This window comes from Saccopteryx bilineata, chromosome 5, assembly GCF_036850765.1.
Source record: "Saccopteryx bilineata isolate mSacBil1 chromosome 5, mSacBil1_pri_phased_curated, whole genome shotgun sequence".
Taxonomy (NCBI): Eukaryota; Metazoa; Chordata; class Mammalia; order Chiroptera; family Emballonuridae; genus Saccopteryx; species Saccopteryx bilineata.
In genome coordinates this window covers 216,785,453-216,792,254 of record NC_089494.1, presented here as the reverse complement: position 1 = coordinate 216,792,254, position 6,802 = coordinate 216,785,453, and positions in this window count along the sequence as shown.

Genomic DNA, 6,802 nt, shown 5'->3' with positions numbered 1-6,802 from the left:
TTCATCACATAAACAAAAGGAAGGAGAAAAACCACATGATAATTTCAAATAGATGCAGAAAAAGCATTTGATGAAATCCAGCACCCATTTGAGATCAAAACCCTCAGCAAAGTGGGAATACAGGGAACATACCTCAACATGATAAAAGCCATTTATGACACAGCCAACATCATAATTAATGGACAAAAATTAAAAACAATCCCTTTAAGATCAGGAACAAGGCAGGGGTGCCCCCTTTCACCACTCTTATTCAACATAGTACTGGAAGTCCTAGCTACACCAATCAGACAAGAAGAAAAAATAAAAGGCATCCAAATTTGAAAAGAAATAAAACTATCATTATTTGCTGATAATATGATACTATATGTAAAAAACCCTAAAGTCTCAGTCAAAAAACTACTGGACCTGATAGATGAATTCAGCAAGGTAGCAAGGTAGCAGGGTATAAAATTGATTTACAGAAATCGAGGCATTTTCATACACCAACAATGAACTGTCAGAAAGAGAAATTAAGGAAACAATTCCCTTCAATATTGCAACAACAACAAAAAAATACCTAGGATTAAATTTAACCAAGAAGGTTAAAGACTTGTACTTGGAAAATTATAAAACATTGATAAAAGAAATCAGGGAAGATACAAACAAGTGGAAGCATATTCCGTGTCCATGATTAGGAAAAATAAACATCATTAAAATGTCAATATTACCCAAAGCAATTTATAAATTTAATGCAATACCAATTAAAATACCAATGACATATTTCAAAGATATAGAACACATATTCCAAAAATTTATATGGCACCAAAAAAGAACACCAATAGCCTCAGCAATCTTGAAGAAGAAGAATGAATGGGAGGTATCACACTTCCTGATTCAAGTTATACTACAAGGCCATTGTACTCAAAACATCTTGGTACTAGCATAAGAACAGGCATATAGATCAATGGAACAGAACAGAGAACCTAGAAATAAACCCACACCTTTACGGACAATTGATATTTGACAAAGGAGGAAATGTAGACAATAAAGACTCTCTTTAACAAATGGTGTTGGGGCCCTGGCCGGTTGGCTCAGTGGTAGAGCATCAGCCTGGTGTGTGGAAGTCCCGGGTTCAGTTCCCAGCCAGGGCACACAGGAGAGGCGCCCATCTGCTTCTCCACCCCTCCCTCTCTCCTTCCTCTCTGTCTCTCCCCCTCCCGCAGCTGAGGCTCCATTGGAGCAAAAGATGGCCCAGGCACTGGGGATGGCTCCGTGGCCTCTGCCCCAGGTGCTAGAGTGGCTCTGGTCACTACAGAGCGACACCCCGGATGGGCAGAGCATCGCCCCCTGGTGGGCATGCTGGGTAGATCCCGGTCGGACGCATGCGGGAGTCTTTCTGATTGCCTCCCCATTTCCAGCTTCAGAAAAATACAAAAAAACAAACAAACCCAAAAACAAAAACAAATGGTGTTGGGAAAATTGAACAGCTACCTGCAAAAAATGAAGCTAGATAACCAACTTACACCATTCACAAAAATAAACTCAAAATGGATAAAGGATTTAAATGTAAGTATGAAACCATAAGCATCTTAGAATAAAACATAGGCAGTAAGCTCACTGACATCTCTCGCAGCAATATATTTACTGATTTATCTCCACGGGCAAGTGAAATAAGACAGGATAAAAAAATGGGACTATATCAAACTAAAAAGCTTTTCCACAGCTAAAGACAACAAGAACAGAATAAAAAGACAAAGCATAATGGAAGAACATCAATATCAGGAAGACAAACAATCCAATCAAAAAATGGGACAAAGAAATGAATAGACATTTCTCCAAAGAGGACATACAGATGGTCAATAGGCATATGAAAAAATGTTCAACATCAATAATTATTAGAGAAATGCAATTTAAAACCACAATTAGATATCACCTCACACCAGTCAGAATGGCGCTCATTAACAAAACAACACATGATAGGTGCTGGCGGCGAGGATGTGGAGGAAAGGGAAGTCTCCTGCACTGCTGGTGGGAATGCAGACTGGTGCAGCTAATGTGGAAAACTGTATGGAGATTCCTCAAAAAATTAAAAATGGAACTGCCTTTTGATCCAGCCATCCCACTTTTAGAAATATATCCCCAAAACACCACATCAGTGATTCAAAAGAGGTAATGCAACCCCATGTGTATGGCAGCATTGTTCACAATACAGAAGATCTGGAAACAGCCCAAGTGTCTGTTTGTGGGTGAGTGGATTAAAAACCTGTGGTACATATATGCAACAGAATACTATGGGGTCACAAAGAAGAAGGAAATCTTACCTTTTGCAACAACATGGATGGACCTGGAAACTATTATGTTAAGTGAAATAAGCCAGGCAGAAAAAGAAAAATATCATATGATCTCACTCATTTGAGGAATTCAAGAAACAATGTGAACTGAGGAATGGATTAAACCTGAAGGGAAGGAGAGAGGGAGCTGTTGGAGGGGGTCAAGGGAAATGTTGAGGGGAATATGGGGGCAGGGGGATGCATTCGAGGTGACACTAGAAGCTATGTAAAGACAATAAATAAATAAAAAATAAAATCATAATAAAAACGGAGTAAAAAAATAAAATAAAGTTACTACTTCCCAGCCTTAAAAAATAAACAGAGGCAAAAGATCCAGCCTTTTTCTTTTTTTTTTGCTTGTTTGGGCCCTCTTTCTTTCTCTCTGGTTCCGGCTTGGGAACCTAATTGCTCCATTTGCCCCCAGCTGTGTGAGCTGGCAGCGCCTTTGGGCAGTACCCTAATTACAGGCTTTGGGCAGCACGTAGACTGGACTAAACTTTGATATGGGCTAAACCATGGCACAGAATAGCTGGATTTTGTTTTTTATGGTTTGCTTAGTGAGGAAAAGGCTGAACTTTCTTCTGGTGGGACACACAGAGATGAGACACCGAATGCATGTGAGTAAACTTTTATTTCAATTCCAAGTAAATGGTACTGCACAACCTAAGCTTCTCCAAATGTGACACTTGTAAAATGCTTTTTGTGCAAAGCCACACAAGAACCACATCAGAACCAGCATCAGAACCGAAATTACTTTCTTTTCTTATCATATGGCAGTTCTTTTTTTAACCTCCAAGCCAACACTTCTTCCAGTTCTTTTGGTTTCATTCAAAAGATAATTTAGAGTCATCAAGTAATACAATTTAAATTATTTTTATAATAATGATAGTGTTTAATGTACTCAGTTTCTCATTTTTTTAACTTAATTACCTTGATATTTGATAAAGAGTTCACTCAGGAAAGCCACACTCTGAGTATTCTGAACTAAAAGGGGTTTAGTAAAGATAAGTGTTTGTTTTAAAATATATAACTGCTCCAGCTCTGGCTAATTGGCTCAGCAGTAGAGCGACAGCTTGCCCTGTGGAAGTCCCAGGTTCAGGTTTAAATCACCTCCCTCCTGTGTGATGTGGTGTTTTACCAACTTCTGCACAGCAGCATAGAAAAAGAAGTAAGAAAGTGGGAACTGCTGGACCTCTAGAGATAATTGACATCAAATATCCATGAAGTGGATGAAAAGTGACCAGAGAAATGAGGTAAAATGAGGTGAATTTGGGCTTATGCACCTTATGACATGGTCATATGACCCTTAGTATCCGTGTACAAATCAACATCTGAGATTTTAAGAGAGCAGATTAGTATGTTTGTGAGGAGAGGAAAAAACATCATTTTTTCTGCAATAGTCAAATGGCAAATAAACATAGTTAATTTACAATTCATTCATGATACAAACTTACTGATATTTGACTGTCAACAAATGTACTTTTCACAATTTTATAGTGATGGTTCTCCAGAGAACATTTTATGACACTAATCTGATGTTCTTATAGGAATGTAGTAAACTGCATAAGAATTCTTTCTTTTGGTCAATAGTTTTTAAAGAAAAATATACTTTCTAATAATGCTGTTCCTTCTTGCCTATAACTTGGCCTTGGAACATCAGGATTCATGTAAAATTCTCATATGTATTAAAACTTTCTTTAAGAGCTTAAATACATACATGCATACACACATTCATGCACATATACTAAAATGTGTTTTTTTCTCACCAAAATAAGAATCAGGTCTTTGCTTAACTCTTTTTTATATAAAAATTGCACTGTAGTAAATACTGTTTTTAAATATGAAATTAATTTTTTAAAATTTTAAAAAAAATTATGAAGATTTTTTCTATAAAAATATATGCAGCTTGAAACCATATGGTTAGGGTACAATAAACTCTGTGACTCTCCAAATGACTTAAGAACTGAAAAACTCAGTCTTTCACAATGCATATTGACACCAAGATGTTCACCTAGAGCATTTTTTAGATTAGCCAAACAAACTAGAAAAACAACATGGAAGCTCATGGTAATGCATAACAATCAAAAATGGGTTAAAAAATGTAACTTATAGCTTATTTATACATAGAATTATAGAACTATTTAAAATGCATAAAAATATTAATAATATTGAAAATGTTTACATTCTCACGCTAAGTGAAAAGTCAAAATACCAAGTTATATAAGCAAAATATTCTCAGTCATGTAAAATACAGTACAAAGAAAGAAGAAAATTTGCCAAAAGTTAGTTAATTATGATCACTGACTCTGTTTTTTTGGATGGATTTAATTTTTTTATTATATTTTTCTGTATTTTATAATGCTCATGTTTTATTCAATAATCACCTATTTTAAAACTGGTTGTTGTAAGTATATTTTTAAAAGCAATTTAACTGTATGGTTTTCATTAAAATTACAAGTTACATAATTAAAAACTTATAATATAAAAAGATTGTATTATACAACATTCTGATAGTTTTAGCAAATTAAATTCCTAGCATAAAAGAGCAAAAATGAGAAAACTTTGAAAGAATAGTTTAAATTTCAATGAAATTTTGTAGTATTTCTGACAATTATTCCAGGCTTTCATTTTGATTCAGCACCCTGTTATGCTTAGCTTTTTAGCTCAGTTAATTTAACAATTGATGGAAAACAGTACAACATTTTTTTTTAATGATTCTTGATTTGTCTGATGTAGAACTGCATAGACATAAACTCTCTCTTATGAGCCACTTTGAAATCCAATGCATCTAGAAATAAGGTTCAGTTAATAAATAACCTTATGATAGCTAAGATAAAACTATCACTGTATATACATGTCAAAATGTATTAAAACAAGTGAACAACAACAACAAAAATTAGAGAAGATGCAGAAGCACAGAAAAAAAGTATTTGATTGGTTATAGCTTAAATTCTAGTAGGCTGTGATTAGCTGTCCTTAGGTCTTGACTTCATAACCTTGAGGCATTTACAAACTTAGATTTTAGCTTGCTTATGTAGACTGCCACAGCCTTAAGGCAACCTCAGTCTAATGACCTCCTTGTTTAATTAATGTAACAGGGATGTGCAATCTTGGCTATTCTCCCTAAAAGTTTCAAAATGCCCTCCGCTTTCTTAGATAGTAGGTTTCTATAAATAGCCCTCGATCCTGTATGTGTATTCATCTCACTCATCTCTGTCTCTATTGTAAGAACATAAAACTGTGCTAGATAGTTTGCTGTCTCCCTGTCCTACCTACAACCTGAGGAGTGAGTAAAATGGGCCCTGTCCTGTGGGCACACTACCTTTCTGGCTTCTGTTGTTCCTGATTCACTTTGGAGGTAAAGCCTGAGGGGAGAAAGGGACTGGAAGTCCCTTTTAGTTAATACATTTTCTTTTTTCCTCTTCCTTTATTCAGATCCGTCCCCCAAGTCAGGTTCTTCTGGTTCATATTTTTAAAATTCATATGGAGGTTAAAAAACAAGCTCTTACAATCATGAAAGATCTTCAATCTGTGTATTACCTGTGCTCTAAATGTCCTAAAATATAGGCTCCCGCTATTACAAATCAAGATTTTTAGAGTTTAAATCACTGGTTTTATTTGCTCAAGAACCTAATTCTTAGAAATAAAAGATTAACCTTTGTAGAGTATGTCTCTGCAAGGTATTTTTAAAATTCATTGATATATTCAAGTAATTTGCTCTAGGTTGCATCTGACAAACTTCACAAAGCATGAACATCATTGAATTATTAAATACAAGGGTAAGAGCAACAGAAAAAAATTCAAGAATGAAAATACTAATAAGTATCTAAAAAATAGTTTTTACTCATCTGCTTCATCAACATTATATTTGCAATGAATGTATCATTAGAGACTGTATGTTCTAAATTGTAGCACTATAAAAATTTAAGAATCAGTCGATTAACTGTTGTAATGACTGACTATTCAAATCATTAGCTAAACTATAAAGACATAGAAATATGTGTATATACTTATTTATTTATGTATGTATATAAATAAGAAATTTTGTATAACAAATAATATTATGTTGTTTTTAAAAAAGCACGCTTTTTTATATGCCACCAACTAATCTGATACATTACATTAGGCAGCGTACAATTTATTTTTAATTTGCATAACAATAATAGTTTAAATAAACAAAGAGGAAGTTAAACCTATGTATGACCTAGAGAAAAACTGGTGCTAAATATGGATAGGCAATTTAGGTTAGAGTGAATACATAATTAAATCTAAATTAATTGTCAAAATAGCTGGAAGAAAATATTGGCTCTGTTTCACTTGCTGATAAATTTCTTTCTTACTCTTTTCTCCTTTCTTTCTTTCTTTTTTGATCAATATATCAATTAAAGACTGCTAAGAATTCTAGAAAAGGATGAGATATTGCCTGACCAGGCAGTGGCAAAGTGGACAGAGTGTCGGATTGGGACTCAGAGGGCCCAGATTCAAAATCCCGA